This window comes from Trachypithecus francoisi, unplaced genomic scaffold (assembly GCF_009764315.1).
Source record: "Trachypithecus francoisi isolate TF-2019V2 unplaced genomic scaffold, Tfra_2.0 Lachesis_group10, whole genome shotgun sequence".
Taxonomy (NCBI): domain Eukaryota; kingdom Metazoa; phylum Chordata; class Mammalia; order Primates; family Cercopithecidae; genus Trachypithecus; species Trachypithecus francoisi.
Window position 1 is genome coordinate 100,269,680 of NW_022681455.1, and position 21,067 is coordinate 100,290,746.

Consider the following 21,067-nt stretch of genomic DNA (forward strand, 5'->3'; position numbering starts at 1 on the left):
GATATCACTAAGCTGAAATCAGGGTATCAGTAGGGTTACACTCCCTCTGGAAGCTCTACATGATAATCAGTTTCTTGCCTCTACCAGCTTCTGGTGGCTGCCAGCCTTTCTTGGCGTGTGGCCATATACATCTAATCTCTGTCTCTGCAGCTACATTTCCTTCTCCTTCTGTGTCAAACCTCCTTCTCATGAAGACACATGTGGATTACACTGAAGGCCCACTTGGATTATCCCAGATAATCCCCCCATTCTAAGATCTTTAATGTAATCAAATCCACAACATCCTTTTCTGCCACGTAGGGTGACATTCACAGGTTCCAGATGGTAGGATGTGGATACATTTTGGGGGTCATTATTTAGCTTACCACATGCTTCTTCTCTTTTTCTGGTTTTGCCTTTTCCAACTCTGTACGAAGTTATCTGTGTAACAGGCCTCAGTGTGATATTCTGGAAACTTTAAAATTTAGCTGACTAAAATAATTTCATGTAGGAGAATATATGACATTGAAATTTAAATTTTGTTCAAGGGGCTTTATTTACTCTGTTAATAGTAACTTTTTAAATATAGAACCAGATGGTGATTCAACACACACACATACAAATACACACACATCTGCCTGTTAGCATAATGTAAATCTTCCACTTACAATTAGAATTTTACAAAAATCAGTTGAGGACATGCATTAATCTATAGTAAATCTGGCAGGAGTTCTTCAGTACAAGATTTTATATGAAGATGGAAATGTTTTAGTTTGAAATGAACCAAACCAATCTGTACAGAAGAAACAACATAGAATTTTACTATTCCATACAATTGAGCATTATTATGTTCAAATACTGTAAAGGATTAAGAAGTGAATTCCAGTATTTTTCCAGTTCTTTTCTTTCTAAATAGTTGATGTACATTCTTAACCTATTTTAGCTATTAAATTGTTTTTCTCTATTATTCCAGGTTTCTCTTCATCTCTTTTGATCCTCAGTCTGTACATCCGAGTCTTTTGTCCCATAGTTTTTAACACGAAGTGTATACATTATTTGGCATTGCTGCTGTAAAAAATCATCACAAATGTAGTGGCTTTAAACAACCCAAATTTACACTCTTGCAGTTCTAGAGGTCAGAAATCTAAAATGGGTTAGCAGGGCTGTGCTATTTCTGTGGTCTCAAGAGATAATTCATTCCCTTGCCTTCTCTACCTTCCAGAAGCTTCCTGCACTTGTTGATTTATGGCCCCAGCTTTCTTCCAGCAGCATAGTATCTTCCAATCTTTGTCTTTCTTTGCCCAACACATCACTTTTTTCTGACTCTAATCCTCTCCCCCCCACCCTGTGATTACAATGGGCCCATGGGCATAATCCAGGTTAATCTCTCCATCCAAGATTCTTAAATCAGTCACATATGCAAAGTACCTTTTATCATGTGTGGTAAAATATTCATTGGTTCTGAGACTAGGATTAAAACATCTTTGGGGGTGGGACACTATTCAGGCTACATGAAGCTTGCCAGAATTCAAATCCATGTCTTTGTTACTATTTGCAAAAAATCTTCAATGTTTGCGATCACTAATGGTAAAAACTGCATTGTTTGGTTTGTGCAATGAATAACTTTCAAGTGGAATCTGAGACAAAAATTGGACCTTTCATTTGATAGAAGCATAGGCTCCATGACTCTCATAGGGTAAGATAAGTAAACATTCATCTTAATTGCAATAGATTTCTGACTTCTGTTTTAGTACTGCATGACCCAGAATGTGTGGGCTATTTATACCCTTTTGGTGAGAGGCAGAGCAAAGAAAAGGAGGGCAATATTTGAAGCAGAGGGAGCCCTCTTGCCCTGGTTAAATTAAGAAGAAATGAACAAGGAACTCAGGGCAAGATCAAGAGAGGTGATTCATCACCTGGCCTTCAACTAGAAAGGAGAAGATAGTCCTTTCTAGTGGAGTAGTGGAATGAACATGACAGAGCTCCCAGGTGTGCAATTCTTTTAGCAAGCTGGTAGTATTAGTCAACTCACTTCACCTCTCTGGGTGAAGAGGTGAGCTCAGCTCATCAACCTCTAAAATCTTAACCAGTAGTAACTCTGAAGGATTAGCCTTGACATTTACTGATGTTGCCTTTCTTGCTTAATATTTTATAGTAATGAAAATATTAGTTTGTAAGTACTGGGGAGAAATGTATTTTAACAACTAACAGAATTGCTACTTCTGAGAAAGTGGTAGAGAGGGATTTATCAAAGTCATCTTGCTTATAACAATAAGAAATGTCAGCAGAGGAAAAAAGTGAATAAAACAGTTGAGTATTTTGTAATCTGAGGCTGAAAGATGCTGCCTCAGTAGTGACGATTCATATTAAGGAAAAATTCTTCTCTTCCAAATCCCATCAGACAACATTACATGTTCTGCACAGATTTTTACTGCTTACATGACTATATTTAATGGAAAATACGCAATTACTGGAAAACACTGAGTGACTTGGGGCTTACGGAATGTGTTCTTTACTGGCAATGAGAAATAAAAAGCAGTGCTTTCAACTGTGAGGGGAAATTGCTTTAGTATTGCCGAGGTTCTAGAGTGTCTTTGTATAGCATTTTATATAAACATTTATTTGTTTCATTTTATTTGTTCCTTCATTTAGTCAATCAGCAAATATTTATTAAGTGGATAGGCCCCACACTACACTGAATGTTAAACAAGATATAATGAACTAGATATAAACCCTATCTTTTGGGAATTTATTGTCTATCTGGAATAAATAGGTATAGCCACAACTAATGAGGAAACAAGGCATAAGGTATTATTTGCCACATGAACCATACAGAAGTATAGATAGATTATCTCTATGCATAGGACTCAACAGTATTGAGTAAGTTACATGTAAAGTACTTAAAATAATATCTGCCCCAAACTAGTCTATATTCTTGGAAATCAGAGTAACAGTTACCTTTGGGAATGGAAGAAGGAATATGATTTTTTAAAAAAGGAGCAACAGGAGATTTCTGAGATTTTGGTAACATTCTGTTTCTTGTTCTGGATGCTAGTTACAGTGCTATGTTTTCTTTGTAAAAATTCAATAAGCTGTATACTTATTTTATTTTTACTTATATATTGTTTTAAAAATCAAAAAAAGTTTTGAAAAGCAGTGCTTCCATCATGGTATGTTCAAAACAAATATTTGTTATACTCAAATCGCAACTCTTAGAAACTCAAAGTGAAGCAGGGAAGGTTCTTGGCTTCACTCAGGAAGAAATTCAAGAGCAAACTGGTGGTAAAAAAAACAGCTTTATTGAGGTGGACAGCAGTGTTACAGTTCTGTGAGCTCCTGCAGAGCAAGGTTATTCCATAGGCAATCATATTTATACCCCCTTTTATGGACATGTTAATTAAGGGGCTGGTTATTCAGAAAAGGCTAGAAAGTAGGCAGTAACCTCCAGGTGTTGCCATGGCAATGGCAAACTGTCATGGTGCTGGTGGGCATGTCTTATGAAAAGGTACTTTCAGTTCCTCTTTCCAGTTTCTGCCAGTCTCCAACCTAGTCCCCAATCGAGTCTCACCTACCTCCTGCCTCAAAATGTGGGGAACAATCACTTCTGACTGCAGCAATGGGCAGTGATTTCAGGGAACAGGCCACTTCAACCACATTCTCAAGATCAGTTGGATTATGTGCATACAAAAATAGGTGTAGAACTTCTAGTTTTAAAAAGTGTGCCACATATTCAGGAAAGCGTAATGATTCGGGGTGTGGACTGTGAAGTCAGATCTCAGTCTGAATACCAGCCCTATAGTTACCAGAAAAGGGTCCTGCTTCAGACCTCATGAGGGAGAGAGTTCTTGGATTTCATGGAAGAAAGAATTTTGGGGTGAGTCCAGAGTAAAGTGAAAGCAAGTTTATTAAGTAAGTAAAGAAACAGAAGAATGGCAACTCCGTAAGCAGAGCAGTACTGAAGGCTAGTTGGCTATGTTTATGGTTATTTCATCATATGCCATCATATGCTAAACAAGTGGTGGATTATTTAATGAGTTTTCTGGGAAAGGGAATGAGGATTTCCCAGAACTAAGGATTTGCCTTCCATTTACACCACGTAAGGGTAACTTCTGGATGTAGTAGCCATGGCATTTGTAAACTGTCATGGCACTGGTGGGTGTCTTTTGGCATGCTAATGCATTATAATTAGGTATAATACACAATAATTAGTGTGCAGTGAGGATGGCCAGAGGTCACTTTCGTCGCCATCTTGGTTTTGGGGGGTTTCTCCAGCCTTCTTTACTGCATCCTGCTTTATCAGAGGGGTCTTTGTGACCTGTATCTTATCCTGTGACTAAGAATGCCTAATGTCTTGGGAATGCAGCCCAGTAGGTCTCAGCCTCATTTTACCCAGCTTCCACTCAAAATAGGAGTCAGTCTGCTTCTAATGCCTCTGACACTATGGTTTAATCCATTTTCATGCAAACTACTCAAACTTTTTGAAGCAATTTTCTCATCTGTAAAGTGGGGATAAATGTCCCTACTTCACTGGATTATTATGATATCTAAATGAAATAGCCCATACAGTGTCTTTGTCATAGAAATAAGAGCATTAGAAAAACTCAAGAAATGTTGTGATGATGATATAATACAATGACTTCTGCCTGAGCTGATAAACGTAAGGTTTATACTGGGTATTGATAAATATCAGTTTCTCCTAAGGTGGTTTAATTCATGTAGCCTATAGATCTTATTTTTTTCACGAACTTTAAGACATTAGGTTATTAATTAGTACCAATAGACTTTAGAGGTACTGAAATGAAAAAATATTGTGAGATTATATATTCATTTTTTCAATTTTTATTTTATTTCTAATAATCATTAACATTATATTTTGTGTTCTATTTTTATCTTATCTGGTACTATATTTCTGAACTCCATTTTAATTAAATAAAAGTAGTAATAGTTATTACTACAAATTTTCAATTTCCTTTGAAATTTAAAATATTACAAAAAAGCATATGCATATCTTGGTATGAAATTGTACTCAACATTTCAAGGCCAGAGTGTATTATTCATTACAAACAACAACAAAAAGCTAATGGGAAAAACAATTGGAATCCATTGAAGTTGAATTGTCAGAACATATTTCTAGTACAAGAGAGCGTGTACTAGAACTATGGTATGATGATCAGAAATACTGCATCTGCCGTTCTTGATTTGCGTAAAAATCAGCATAAAAGAAACTTCAGTTAGTTCATTTGGTCATTCATTCACCCAACACTAGTCAGTGAATATCTGCTCACATTTGTGGCTCAGGCACTAGAGGTAATATGATACAGATTACAGATACTTTCCCAGACTCCTCCAGCCAATACCTGCTCTTTGGAGGCACACTGACCTTCTTGTTATTCCGAGGTCTTCTCACATGTTTGTGCAATTGTCTCTACTTGGAATGCCTTTGCTGTCTTTCCGATTAACCTTCTCCCTGTAGATCTCCCTTCCCTTCTATTCAAATATAACTGGCATACCTGTTTTTCTACACTGAGTATGTATGCTTCTATTCTGCCTTTGCTCAACCCTACCTCTATGTACTCAGATTCATGGTCCAGACTTTTCTTTCCTGCCCCAGTGCTCAGAAGTCTGATTCCGAGTGCTTCCCCCATTTCCCTACTCTTGCTTTATGTCATTTGTTTGGGCTAAGACTATGGCACCCAGAAAAAAATCACAAGTTGTGGGATGCAGGAGTCAGTGGAAGAGGAGGCCATTCCTTCCTGTGCTCTACCTATTTTAAGCTTTGTTCTTGGCATGGCTGTGTCCTTCCGTGGCCCCTTTCCTGTTACACAGCCTTTCCTCCATGGCTGCAGTTCACATTGTGCTCCAGTAACTCTCCATTTTTTCTTGCTCTTTTTGTAATGTCTTGTTTTTATTATTTTTTAAATTTAATTTTATTTTAAGTTCTGGGATACATGTACAGGATGTGCAGATTCATTACGTAGGTAAATGTGTGCTATGGTGGTTTGCTGCACCTATCAACCCATCACCTAGGTGTTAAACCCCGCATGCATTAACTATTTATGCTGATGCTCTCCCTTCCCCCGTGCCCCAATCGACAGGCCTCAGTGTGTGTGTTGTTCCCCTCCCTGTGTCTATGTATCCTCGTTGTTCAGCTCCCACTTATAAGTGAGAACATGTGGTGTGTGGTTTTCTGTTCCTGTGTTAGTTTGCTAAAGATAATGGCTTCCGGCTCCATCCATGTCCCTGAGAAGGACATGATCTCGTTCCTTTTTATGGCTGCATAGTATTCCATGGTGTATATATACCACATTTTCTTTATCCAATCTATCATCAATGGGCATTTGGGTTGATTTCATGTCTTTGCTATTGTGAATAGTCCTGCAAAGAACGTATGCATGCATGCATCTTTGTAATAGAATGATTTGTATTTCTTTGGGTATATACCCATTAGTGGGATTGCTGGGTCAAATGGTATTTCTGGCTCTAGGTCTTTGAGGAATTGCCACACTGTCTTCCACATTGGTCAGACTAATTTACATTCCTGCCAACAATGTAAAAGCATTCCTATTTCTCCCCAACCTCACCAGCATCTGTTGTTTCTTGACTTTTTAGTAATTGCCATTCAGCCTAGTGTGAAATGGTATCTCATTGTGGTTTTGATTTGTATTTCTCTAATGATCAGTGATGTTGAGCTTTTTTAAGTATTTTTTTGGGCGCATAAATGTCTTCTTGCTCTTTTTGTCTTAGGGATGATAATGCATTACTACTATTGCTAGTCTTTGGGTGCATCAGTATCCCTTAACTCTGTTCACGAACATGTGTGTATTCCCTCTATATGTGGTTTCTTGGGCTGGATCTTCTTTCCTGCTGAAGGTCTTACTCATACATTATGTATAGTGTGTAACTTTGCTAAATTTTTAATCAGATTATAATAATCTTTTTAAACAAACAGAGTTTTCTTTACAAGGATCTTCTGATTGTTAAGCATTTCTACTCTTTTCTGAAAAGAACAGTGCCTGCATGTAGTGGGATTAAACAAATGTTCTATAAAATATATAAATAAATACTATATATACCTATGTATATGTTTTTTTCAACAAATTATATGTAACAGTTGAGGATTTTAAAGTCTACCAGATAATGTATAATACTATGGGATGAATAGTAAGTGCTTTATAGGATATTCAATACAATACAATACTTAATACTATAAGTATTAAGAGGAAACCAGAGTTATTATGAGACTTATTAGAAGTGTTGGAATTGGATTTTGAAAAAAAATTTTTTTAGGTAATTGATGACTTTGAAAGAGGTTGAGGTTGATTGCTTTGGTTCCCTACTTTTAGAGGAACAAACAATAATCTGATATGTTCCACCAAAACGATTTTAGCAGAAAGGAAGTCTGAAATTATTTTAATAGAGAAATGGTACAGGGCTGATTCATCCATTTTGGAAGTTAATGTCAGAGGTATAACTTTCATTTTATTATTTGTATAGTTTGAAAAATAAGCCCTAAATAAAAGGCTCTTAACTATGAACACATCTGCAGAGTTTATTTTGTCATGTAAGGTGATATATTCACAGGTTTGTGGGATTAGGACTTGGACATCATTGGGAACTCGTTATTCTGTTCATTATAGAATTTCTTATGTATGGTGTTTTCTAATGAAAATATTATTTTCATTAGAATTATTTGTTCTCTCAACTACAAATACCAGAAATACATTAAGAATTTTCTAACATGTCATACGTCAAATTTTGGAACTCCCCTTATGGAAATTTAATGGAGCTGATATTCATCCAACATTTACCAAGTGCCAGAATGGGCCTGAGAAAAATACACAACAAAATAAAACAACAAAGTGGCAGGTAGAATTTATTTTAGTTGTCTTGTTTTTTCTTTTTTTTGAGATGGACTTTCTCTCTGTCGCCCAGGCTGGAGTGCAGTGGCACGATCTTGGTTCACTGCAAGCTCCGCCTCTCAGGTTCAAGGCATTCTCCTGCCTCAGCCTCTCAAGTAGCTGGGACTACAGGCACCCGCCACCACACCCGGCTAATTTTTTTGTATTTTAGTAGAGATGGGGTTTCACCGTGTTAGCCAGGATGGTCTTGATCTCCTGACCTCGTGATCCGCCTGCCTAAGCCTCCCAAAGTGCTGGGATTACAGGTGTGAGCCACTGCGCCCAGCCAGTTGTCTTGTTTTATGGGTGAGAAAGTTAGAAAGTAAATGTCAAATGAGTTGCTCATGTTCACATCCATAGTAAGTGATATGACAGGAATTTGAGACTAAATTTGGTTTTAGAATTAGTGATGTTTTAAGGGTCCCACATAATTTTAACTTCTACCGTTTTATAGTAATGGAATATATATCGTCAGCAGGTATCAAATAATATCTAAGTTAGGGAATACCTGTTTTATTATATAGATTTAATATGTTTAAGTTCAATATCAGTTTAAATTATAATACAAATTAGTAATATTAGCCAAAAGTTTACAAGTCAAATTGACATGCATTATGCAAGTGCATTTTAGGGATTTTCACATTTACAAGACAAACATTGATCTACCCAGATCAATGTCTACTTACTATTTTGAGGCTTTGCTAGAAGAATCTAAAAATTAAAGATTGCAATCTCCTTTTCTGCAGACACTAAATATTACCACAAATAAATTATTACAAACATATCCAAGATTGCTAAGTGGTTTTAGAACCCTTGTTTCTTGATAAGAATTTTTAAATTGGCATTTTTCAGCCTCTGCTTAATACAGACATGTTTTTGCTCTAAATATAGTAAACATCCATTGCACTATATGCAAAAGACTGCGAAGTGTTTCAAAGATAGTGCACAAAATATCACATTATTTTCTGAGTATAGTCTTTAAAAAATCTATCTTGCAATCACTATTTACCATGATCAGTCAATATGTAGTCTTTGAGAAAAGAACATTAGCTTGTTAAACCATAATTCAAAATAAGTCACAATTTAATCGTATTTTAAAAACACTCTGGTTAATTGTAATTAATGTTTGACAGTTTGAAAGACATCTGTTATATTAACATAATGGTTTTATTGCACATGAAATGCTGCACATTAAAAACTCAGCGGAGTTGAATGAGTATTTTGCAAGGAAAAGAAGAAAATCCTTGATAAAAACATGTAGTTCTGACTATTGTTTGCTAAAAAAAATAGGACTTTTTTTCTCTTAACATGATAATTAATGAAATATATCTATTTCTTTAGAAGGGAAATAAACTTCCTGCTGTTTTGTTACAAACTGATCATTCTAAAGACAGTTTGGTTCTATGTTTTACAGTTTGAAAGTCATTGCTATACTTTGTAATTTCATGAATTTACTTATTGCCAGCTGTGATTGTTCGAGGTCACTTAGACTCTTGGATTATTCCATACTATTTCAACAATATTCTAAATAAAACAAATAAATGAATGAAGCGAACTTCCTAGACCAGGTTTCAGAGATGATGCTAAACATCCTATAGAAAATCTCTTCCCCTCATCCAATCTAAGATGTCAATAGTGCCATGGATGACAAACCCTTTCTTAAATCTATAATAAAAATCAAGAAGAAGATTTTGAAACGTCAATATATCGATGCAGTAGGGAGTAACTCTGACATAAGAAATGTGTGGAGGCAAACTTTATAAATGCAAACAAATCTACATTATTCTCCTGTCTGTTTAATCTATAGATTTGTGTTTATAAAACGTTTTCAAGTGTAGGCTTGTGACTCACCTTCCAAAGCAAAAAACCTAGGAGTGACTAATTTGGCAAAGAATTTATTTCACTAGGTGTTAATGTTTCTCCCTATTTTTAAAATAATTGGGAACCTGAAATAAAGACACTAATTCAGTGTATTAAAAATGATAAAAATAGGAGAATAATTTTAAATTGGGACAATGTTAATACACAAAGGTGAACACTTACTAGAACTGGGCTGAATATTTTATTTAAGTTACCTCTTAGGAAATTTAAAGAGGAACTCTAATATTACCTATAGTTGATCCTACATTATTCAAGTGTTAATTAGCACAATGCCTGACATGTAAAAGTCACAAATATACATGTGCTGAATTATTCAGTTTGCTGTAGACAGTGAGCAAAAAGCGGTTTGAAAATTCTTTGTAAAACTACAAGCCACTATGTAGAGGCATGGCCCAAATATTTCACTTCTATGCTCATGCTTCCACCTTTCCCAGAAATTTCTTTCCCTACCTTCTGTGCTTGGCTACCGCCTGCACATATCCATGTGTGCATGGGCACACATAGCACAAAACAGTCTGATAGGTAAACAAAAAATCAAACTCTTAACTAGACATAAGACATAGCTAAGAGTTATTACATACTAGGTACTGTTCTGGTGCTTAACGTATTTTGATTTATTTTTACAATAATCCTATGTTAAAAGTGCTTTCACCCTATAGTGTAATATTCTCCATCTTTTAAACAGTGTCCATAAAACATTCCTCTAATACCCTCAGAATTGATAACTATGGGATGGTTCTACTTGCTTGGAATACTCCTTCGTAAATATTATTTGTTGAATTTTAGTTCCTTCAAGGATCAGCCCAAAAGCTGTATTTTATAGAAAAAATATTTCCCTATTCTCCCAGTTCTGGGAGCTCTTCTCTTTACTCTTAAATAAATTTTATGAGAAAGATACTTAATGTATCAGTTAACTTTATTTGTATAAAAATCCACTCCCAAAGTTAATTGCTTAAAATGGCAACCATATATTAGCTTTTGTTTTTGTAGTTTGGCAATTTGAGCTGGGCTTAGCTAGTTGGTCTTTTGGTCTTGGCTGGGTTTACTCATGCATCTGTGGCTCTGCTTTAGAGACTTGGCTGGCTCTTGGCTGCAGTGATGGGGAAAACTGGGCCATATGCCTCTTGTCATTCAGCAGGGTAGGCCAATTTATAGTGACTAGACAAGTTTCCAAGAGTGAGCTGATGCACTGACTCTGAACGGGCAAAATGTTACCTATGTTGCATTCTACTTGTCAAAACAAGTCACGTGGACAGCATGGATTCAAGGTGGGAAATAAAGTCTACCTCTTGATGAGAGGAGCCACAGAGTCACATTGTGAAGGGTTCTGTATACAGATAGAGGAATAATTGTAGCCATAGTTGCAACCAATCTATTCAGTTCACCAACATGTTGGATAATCTCCTTCAAGTTAAGCACATCATTTTGTACAGAGGGTCTGGAATATATTAAAGGTTTAATGTAAGTTTTATGTCAGTGAATGGTGATTTTTAATTGCATACTTTTCCTTTATTCTTGGTTAAAATGATTTAAAAAGGAATCCAAATCACAACTAATTTCCTGGTCTGACTGTAATCACTTTGGGTCTTAAATCAAGACTAGCCTGTTTCTAATAGTTAATAGCGTGATTTCTCATTCTCACAAGGAGTATAATTTAGAGGTGAGCATCCACCAATGCATGATACACTTGGAATTTTTTTTTTCAGTTTACATTTTTGTGGAGAAGTAGACAGCACTATACATCAAAGTTAGAAGTACCTACTTTTGGTCAATGACATTTCTAGTAACTAATCCAAATGGTTTTGTCTTAAAGTTACCAAAGACATGTTTAAAATGATGTTCTTAGTATTGTTGTTTATAACATATACTTCCCTTTAGTTTCATGCTAAAGTGAATACTTCTCTTACATATAAGTGAGATCATATAGTATTTATCTTTGTGTGTTTGGCTTATTGCACTCAATATAATGTTCTGTATGTTGTAGCAAATAATGAGATTTCCTTATTTTTTAAGACTGAACTGTCTGTGAACATATATATAGATCTCACTTTATTCATTCATCTGTCAGTGGACACTTAAGTTGATTCCCTATCGTGGCTATTGTGAATAATACTGCAATAAACATAGGATTGCAGACATCATGCTTGAGAAAATGATTTCATATCCTTTGGATATATACTCAGTAGTGGCATTGCTGCATCATATGCTCAATCCATTTTTAATTTTTTAAAAAAAGCCCTGTAATGGCCATACCAAGTTACACTCCCACCAAAAGTGTAAAAGGATTCCTTTCTCTCTACATACTCACCAACACTATCATTTTGACATTTTCATAATAGCCATTCTAACAAGAGTGATGTGTTATCGCATTGTCATTTTGATTTACATGTCCTGATGATTAGTGATGTTGAGCACTTTTTCTTATACGTTTTGATCATATGTGTGTCTTCTTTTGAGAAACATCTATTCAGATCCTTTGCTTATTTTTAAATAAGGTTATGTGTTTTTGTGTTTTTGAGTTGTATGAATTCCTTATATATTTTAGATATTAACTCCTTATTAAATGTATGTTTTACAAATATTTTCTCCCAATTTGTAGCTTGCCTTTTCATTCTGTTAATTACTTCCTTTGCTGTGTATACATTTTTAGTTTGATATAGTCCCAATTGTTTGTTTGCTTTTGTTACCTGTTTTTGGTGTCGTATCCAAAAAATCATTGTCAAGATTTATGTGAAAGGATCTTTCTCTTAAGTTTTTCTATGTTTTCTTTTATGTTAGCTTCTAAGGAGTTTTATGGTTTTAGGTCTTACATTTAAGTCCTTGATCTATTTTGAGTTGCTTTTTATGTATAGTGTGATGTAAGACTCCAATATCATTCTTCTGCATGTTGAGACCCTGTTTTCTCAACGTCATTTATTGCAAAGGTTGTCTTTTCCTTATTATGCATTCTTGGTGCCCTTGTGAAAGACTTATTTATCAAATATGCATGGATTTATTTCTGGGCTCTCCATTCTGCTGGTCTTTGTGTCTGTTTGTATGCCAATACATACTATTTCAATCACTATAACTTTATAATATAGTTTGAAATAAAAAAGCATGATGCCTCTAGCTTTGTTAATCTTGTTCAGGATTACTTTGACTACCTGTGGTCTTTTGTGGTACCATATGAATTTTATACTACTGTGTGATATTAGGTGATTATATATATATAATATATATATATATATGTATACACAGTTTTTTGTCCATGTTTCCTGGCTCATAACACCCATTGCCTTTGTTACAATATTTTGTTATAATGTTTGGGTGCTTTAAGTCTTAGGAGCAGGCCTCAGGAAATAGAATCTCTCTTTCTTTCTGTCTCTCTGACCTTATCCTTCCCTCTTTTCACCTGCCTAAGGTAAGACTCTAATCTGATTTTGAGGCATAAGACCCTTATTCCAGAAAATATCCTGCTCATACTTTGGAAAAAGAAATGCTAAACAGAGAGACCAAGAAGAATCTGTACAGACAGGCCTTGCTGGGTTTAGATCGTACCCTTTTTGTCCAATCACATTTTGACATGGTTGTCCATGCTTCAATCATGGTCAAGCAATGACATCTCCATAAAAGACCCAAAGGACATGGTTCAGAGAGTTGTGGACAGCTAAACACGTGAATATTCCTGGAAACTGGCATGCTTAGGGAGGGCATGGAAGCTTTGTGCCCCTTCCTCTGTACCTCGCCCTACCCATCTCTTCATCTGTATCCTTTGTAATAAACTGGTTAATGTAAGTGAGTGTTTCCCTGAGTTCTAGGAGCCACTCCAGCAAATTAATTGTACACAAAAAGGGGGTTATGGGAAACTCAACTTGAAGCCAGTCTGTCAGAAGTTCCAGAGGCCCAGACTTGACGACTGGTGTCAGGATGGTGCAGTGCAGCAATTATGGGGAGTCCTGGGAACTTAGCCGTGAACCTTTGGGGTCTGACATTATCTCTAGGCAGATAGTGTCATAATTGAATTGTGCTGGTATCCACTGCACAATTGATTGCTTACTTGCTGGTGAGGAGAAATCCTCATATATTTTGGGATCACAGAAGTTTTCTGTGTTGATTGTTGTTATGGTGGTAGGAGAGCAGAGGAAAAACATGGTTTGAAAGTTTTTCCAGAACAGATTGTTTTTTTCTATTTCTGTGAAAAATACCATTAGAACTTTGACAGAGATTGCATTGCATCTGTAGATCGCTTTGGTAAGTGTGGACATTTAACAAAATTAATTCTAATCCATAAATACTGCATGTCTTTCAATTTATTTATTTATTTTTCAGTTTATTTCATCAATGTTTTATAGTTTTCATTATGCAAGTCTTTCACCTCCTTGGCTAAATGTATTCCTTAAATATTTTGTTACTTTTGATGTTATTGTAAATGTAATTGTTTTCTTGATTTCCTTTTAAATAGTGCACTGTTGATGTTAAAAACAATGCTACTCATTTTTGTATTTTAATTTTATATCCTGCAACTTTACTGAATTCATTTATTTCAACAGTTTTTAAAATAGAGTCTTTAGAGTTTTCTACATATATAATCATGATGTCTGCAAACACAGACTTTTTGGTCTTCCTTTATTATTTGGGTGTCTGTTATTATTAGTTTTTTTAATCTAATTTTTCTGGCTGGGGCTTCCAGTAGTATATTAAATAAAAGTCACAGGAGTGGGCATCCTTGCCTTCTACTGAATCTTAGAAAGAAAGCTTTTACTTTTACTTCATTGATTGTGATGCCAGATATAGACTTTTCACTAAATGGCCTTGTGTGTGTGTGTGTGTGTGTGTGTGTGTGTGTTGAGAAAAGTTCTTTCTATATCTATTTAGTTGAAAATTTTTATCATGAATGGATGTTGATTTTTGTTAAGCATTTCTCCCCGTATCATTGAGGTTATAATATGGCTTTCATCTTTTATTTTATTTATGTGATGTATCATATTGGTTGATTAGTGTATGTTAAACTAACTGCATTGCAGGGATAAATACTACTTGCTTAAAGTGCTTTCAACACTTCACATACTTCATCTGATTCCCATCTAACCTTCAATTTCTCTACTGAAATACTCTATGCTAGTCTAATGATATTCCCTTATATAAAACTAGTCACTTTTCTGTTGCTGTTTTCAAAATTCTTTTTGTGTTTATTTTTTGACAGTTTAATAATAAGGTGTCTCAATGTGGGTCTCTTTGGATTCATCTTATTTGTTGTCTTTTGGGCTTCCTGGATCTGTTTGTTTATTTCCATCTCCAGATTTGGGAAGTTTTTTTACCATTAACTCTTAATTAAGCTTTCTGCTTCTTTTACTTTCTCTTGTCCTTGTGGAACTCTCATAATGTGTATATTAGTCTATTTATAGTGTCCCATAAGTCCTTTAAGTTGTCGTTATTCTTTATTTTTCTCTACTCTTTATTCTTCATTTTTATTTCCTTTCTGCTTCTCTGACTGGGTGATTTTTAGTTCACTCATCTTCTCTTCTGAGTGTGCTGCTAAACTCCTCTACTGCATTTTTAATTAAGTTATTATAGTCTTCAGCTCTGTTTTCTGCTTGGTACTTTAAATAAGTTTTTTCTGTCTCTTTGTTGAAATTCTCAGTTTGTTTATTCATTGCTCTTATGACTTTAGTGAGCACCTTTATGACAGTTATTTTGATTCTTTGTTGGATAGATTACATGCCTCCATTTTTTGGGATTGGTTTCTGGAGATTTATCTTGTTTTTTTTTTTTTTTTGTTTGGAGTATATTTTCCCATTTTTTTAGTTTCCTTAATTCTTTCTTTGGTTTCTACACATTAGATAAAATATCTGTCTTTGCCCCTCCTTACAGACTGCCTTGTACAGAAGATGAACCTCGCCAATCAGCCCAGACAGAGATTCTGTTTGCCTTCTTCCAAGTGTTTGCCTTCTTTGGTGCTTGTCCAAACCACTGCCTTTGTTTTTAGTAGCTCCCAGTAAACGAGAGTATGCCAAATTCCATCAGTGCACCAACACAGGTGAGACAGAAGCCAGTTTCTTGAGTAGCAGACAGAAAAGTTGAGGTGCTAGATGCATGGCCCAATTCCTTTTTTTTTTTTTTTTTTTTTTGGACTTTTAGGGACTGCCACATGAGTCAATGTGGCCCTACCTTGCTCTCATTTATTTCACCCTTCAGTATGAACAAAACTGGGTTTTTGTTAATAGGCAGGGAGAAAACTCTGACTTTCCTTCAAGATTATTCCAGATCCTTCCTAACAAAGCGATACTGTTTGGTAATACATATTATGGGGGCTGGTTTTCCTGAGTAAGTTCAAAGCAGCCACTGAGGGATTACCTGAAGGACCCTTCTTAATTGCTCCTGGTGGATCAAACGGGCTCTTTTCCTTGACCTACCACAACCAGAGGATGAGAAGCACACAGTCAGTAAGCATAAAACTGGTCATCCCTTGGAGAGATATGTGCCTGCTGTGGATCTGGGGACACATCTGGTGGAAGTACGTTTGTTGCTGAGCAGCTTTCACAGAAATCAGAAGCCGTTACATACACACTGTCACATACACACAAGGGGAGGGGATGATTTTCCACTGGGGGTAGCAAGCCTTCATGTGTCCTCTTCTTCACTGGCACCACTGGGTCCTTCCTCATCGCCCTCTGCCTTTGGCTCAGCTGATTCATTAGAGGTATCAAGTTGTTCCTTGGCTTGGGCCATCTGGGTCATCAACCTATCCATGTGGGATTGGATGTCTGCCAGTATCTCAGTCACATGAGCTGTGGCCATTGCCTCCTGGATGTCCACTAGATGCAGGGCCTTCTGCTCCTCATCGGCAATCACTTTCTTAAATTCCTGCTGTATAAACATCTTCATTTGGTCCCGAGTTACTTTAGGGTCGGAGCTCTTGAACTTCAACCTTTCCACCAATTCGATCATAGCCGCCTTCAGTCCACCTGAGTCTTTGCTTCTTAATTCTTCAAAGGCTTCGTCTAGGGTGGAGAGTTGGTGGCCCTGATGAGCCCCAATGACTGGACACAGGACACAGATGAGCTGCCTATCTTCCTGGCAATAGGTGCTCAAATCGAGCCCATGGTCCGGACACTTCCTCTTGGCCACTCTCTCTGCTTCCATTTCTATTCTGGGTCAAATTCACTTTCTGCCTCAGTTTCTCCCTCCGCCTCGGATTCCCCTTCTTCTTGGTTGTCTTCTTCGGCTTCGCTTTCTTGCTCATCCTCCATTTCTTCCTCGCTGTCTCTTCACTCTCCTCAACGCTCTCATCGTCACTCTCTTCCTCTGTCTCGCTCTCTTCCTCTGACTCGCTCTCTTCCTCCGACTCACTTTCTTCCCCTGCCTCGCTTTCTATCTCCCTCTCCTGCTCCACCTTGACCTCCGCTTCTTCCTTCCCCGCCCCCTCTCCGTCAGCTGCGGGGTCCAGGCTGGGCACCGTGGACGTATTCAGCCAGGTGGTGACTGAGGAACTTCTGCCTGTGCGCCTCGGCGTGGCGGCGGCAGTAGCAGAAGCCGCATTCTCGGCACACTTCCTCGGCCCCCGGAGCCTCGTCGGGCTCGCACTCGTCACACGTGCCGTCGTGAGGCAGCTCCTCGAAGGCCGCGCCCACTCCGGAGGCCATGTGAGTGCTGTGACGCCGTCAAGGCCTCGGGGCCTCAGGGCTCGCGGCCTTCCCTCTGCGCGGCCTCCTCACTTCCTCCTCCCGCCTCGGGTCCCTTCCTCGGGAGTCGCCGCCCGCCTGGACCGCGCCGCGTCTCGAAGCGCGACCTGGGGCCGGGGCAGCCCCTGCCCGGGCGGAGCAGCAAAGAGCCTTCTGCCTGCTCGGCCTGCTCCGCTCTCCCAATTCCTTCTTTCATCAGCGAGAAGCTAGGAGTTGAACTTTATCATCTGTTTGTAGTGAGCATGGAGAAGAATTGTGGCAAATGTCTGCATTCTCCTTCAGACCATATGCAATTTCAAACCACTGCTTTGCTCTCTGTCCCCCACAGACCTAACAAATGCTGGGCCCCATCAGTTCTCAGAGACAGGCAAGTTAGAGGTCAGTCCTTGGGTAGCAGCTAGAAAAGTTGGAGCAAATGATGTGTAGCTCAGTTCCTTACGGTGAGAAGCTGCATTCTTGGTTTTATCAATGGAATGAGCTGAAGGGAGGAGCCAAGGGAAGTGCTCACATGCCTGTTCAACCTCTAGGCCACAGGAAGAGTCCACATACCCATTCAATTTCAAGCAAACTGGTGATTTCTTGCCCTGTCAGTTCCTGGAGACAGGCAAGTTAGAAGCCAGATCCTCTGGAAGCAGCTAGAAAAGTCAGGACATTGAATGTGTGGTCTAACCTCTTCCAGGGAGAAGCTGAGAGTTCAGCTTTATTGCTTGCTTGCGCAGTGATGAGCTAGGAGGAAAAGGCAAGGAAAGTTCTGTGCAGCTGTTTAAAGCCGCCTCTTGTTTCTTTGTGGTCCATGGAGACTGGTAAATGCTGAACCTCATTCAGAGATAGGTGAGTGGGCTTGGAGCCAGTCCCTTGGGTAGCAATGATAAAAGTTGTAGTGCTAGATGTGTAGTCTCAACACACTCTTTGCTCCTCAGGGAGAAGCTTGGAGTTGAGGATTCCCTCCCAGTTGTACGGTGCTGTGCTGAGAATGAGATTTATGACAAAAGTGTGTGTCTTACCCATTTTCTACCCATGTCAATGTGGAATAGTTTTCTTATTTACCAAGTGTACAGGAGACTCTCAACTAGTTTATGGATTTCTCTTAGAGGTATTGATCCATGTGTAGCTGTTTATTCAGTGTATCTGTAGCTAGAGGGAGAGTCCAGAGCCTACTCTTCTGTCATGTTGCTGATATCACCCAGGTTAATTTTTCAAACAACGATAATTACTTTCCCGGTGAACAGTGGTGGTGTTTGGATTCTTAAGTGTTTGTTCTCTCAATGTTCCTCACATTGAAATTCTTCTGATTAATTTTAGTGTTTGTTACTTCTTTCTTTTCCTGTTCCTTTAAATTTCTTAATATCTTTTAGTGTGCCTAACTCAGGTGTAGGAAAACAGCATGTTACATGGTGAGAGTAATGCCACCTTGAAGCAAAACTGCCATGATGACCACTGTCTGACCCTCACATAGGTGTTCTACAGGAAGGTCTTTAAACAGTGCCTGTAGCATGGATAACACCTCATAAAGATGCTTCTCTAACCTCCCCAAATGTTCATGATCCTTTGACAAGAAAGTCTGAAGACATGACCAGCTTCACCTGGCTTATCCTAAAAGCTTACTACTTAAAGGCTATTTTCTGGATGGTGAATATAGAGGATCCACTGTCTCACAGTCACCCAAGGCATCATTTCTGTTCGTTAGTCCCTATTCCTTTATTTCTTTCTGAAAAACTGGATTTGTCAGCCTCTTTCATTGGCCTCTCATCTCCCCCAGCCTTTGGGATTAGGTTTGCATATATATGAGCTCAACCCAGAACGCTCCGGTAACTGGTATTTTTAATTTGATACTAAAAGTATTTTGTAAACCAAGATATCAAATAGCAACCATTATCACAATTGTGGCAAGACAGGAATACATGGATTCTGAGTGAATATCCAAGAGACTCCCTTTTAGCAAAGAGTGATTGACCTCAGTGCATGCCCTCTGCAACATACAGTTTAGAAATCCTGAGCTCTTTTTGCTTTTTTTTTTTTTTCCGATACTCAGTTGTGCACAAAGAATATTGAACATATTTCTAAGCCAGAAGATTTTCAGCTAGAGAATTTTTAACAGAAATAATATGAATGTTGCAACTCACAGAGCATTTAGGAGTCTCAACATTTGTAACTTTGAAGAGTAAAGGGGAAAGGAAATGAAATAACTTGAAATTTTAACATTTTCAAAGCTGTTCCCTTCATAAAGTAAATTTTTTCTTGTCTTAATATGGTGAAAAGTTGATCTAACTAGTCATCTTCCATGGCTGGCTTAGATTTTTTACAAAGTAGTATTTCCCTGGCCAAATGGACCATTTGCTTATTTATAAAAAGTGTTGTGGTGAGAAAGTTAAAAGATACTTTCTCATTCTTATCTATATGAAAAGAAAATAGATTGTTCCCTTAAGGACCTTTTCCAGATTTTCTATATTGTACAACACACTTACTATTTATTGAGCCCTTGATAAATGCACATCATTGTGAGAAATATTTTTCTTGCATTAACTTGTTTTGGATTTTTAAATGATCCTTTGGGAAGGAGAATATAATAATACTGATTTTATAAGTGAGGGTACTGAGGCTCAGAGAATTTATGATGTAGAGGTGACAGTGAGACAGAATGAGATAATTAAATGTCCAGATAAGTGATTTTTGACCAATATTGATTTTCATGGGGGCACTTTGGAGTCTTGATATTTATAATTGTAAAGAGCAGATAGGGTCCAAAAAGTTACTATGAACTGGCCTGAATTATTTTAAATCATAGATAATAGGGGAGGGACTTACTACCAAAGTGACCTTCATATTGCTACAATACTTTCTTGGAAACACAGTTCTAGTATTATAGACAGGATGGTTTGCTCTGGATGTGAGACCGAGACCCTTGGGAAGGAAGAGTATCAGTCCCCTTGATCTATCTGAGAGTATCTCTGTTATGCTGATAACTCATCTATTAAATACTTGGCTTAGTCTAAAATACTGTATACCCTCAAGTTCAACCCATTGTAGGGTGGAGCAAAGATGCCCCTTGAAAAGGGAGGGACAATTTGGAGTTTTACGTCTTGTGAAATGGTACATTGGGTTTAATCCAGAGTCATTTATATCAGCCTACTCTAAATGGAGGCTTTAGGGAGAAATCTGGCTAGGAGTGGAATTGAGAGTTGCATCAGTTTTTACATTTTCTTTAATAGACAACTTAAAATAAGAAGAAAAGCATTGTGAAGTTTTGGATGGGATGAAAATTATGGAGATTTGTATGTGCAAAGTAAATGTGACACTAAGTTTAGAGTGAGATCCTAAAAGAGAAAAGCTTACATCTTTGGCACCAAATCAGAAAATATTAATCCTGGAGGTGATGATCTTTTTTCCTGACAGGTAGAACAACATTGGTAGGAAGAAGAGCAGTGCAAAAAGTAAAGAGAATAATTGATGAGAAAACTATCCAACCGCATTTCCTGACAAAGCAAGCCCACTTCTTCAGAAATAACAGGTAGAGCCAGCATAACTTAAAAAGACCAGTGACGTCAAATCCATGACTATTCAAAGCTGTAGAATTTAGCCCTGGCAAATAAAGAAAAGGCCCCTAAGATATCAAGGGAGACATTGTCACCAGGGGATGCTGAGGAGAAT

The 21,067-nt window shown here is 37.6% G+C and overlaps 1 pseudogene across 1 annotated transcript; it reads right to left on the bottom strand.

Annotated features, from left to right (window-relative positions):
• Positions 1 to 15,870: 15,870 nt before the first annotated feature.
• Positions 15,871 to 17,591, bottom strand: LOC117087890 (annotated as a pseudogene). The gene has a single exon (XR_004438938.1). The product of XR_004438938.1 is annotated as a tripartite motif-containing protein 44-like (transcript).
• Positions 17,592 to 21,067: the final 3,476 nt, after the last annotated feature.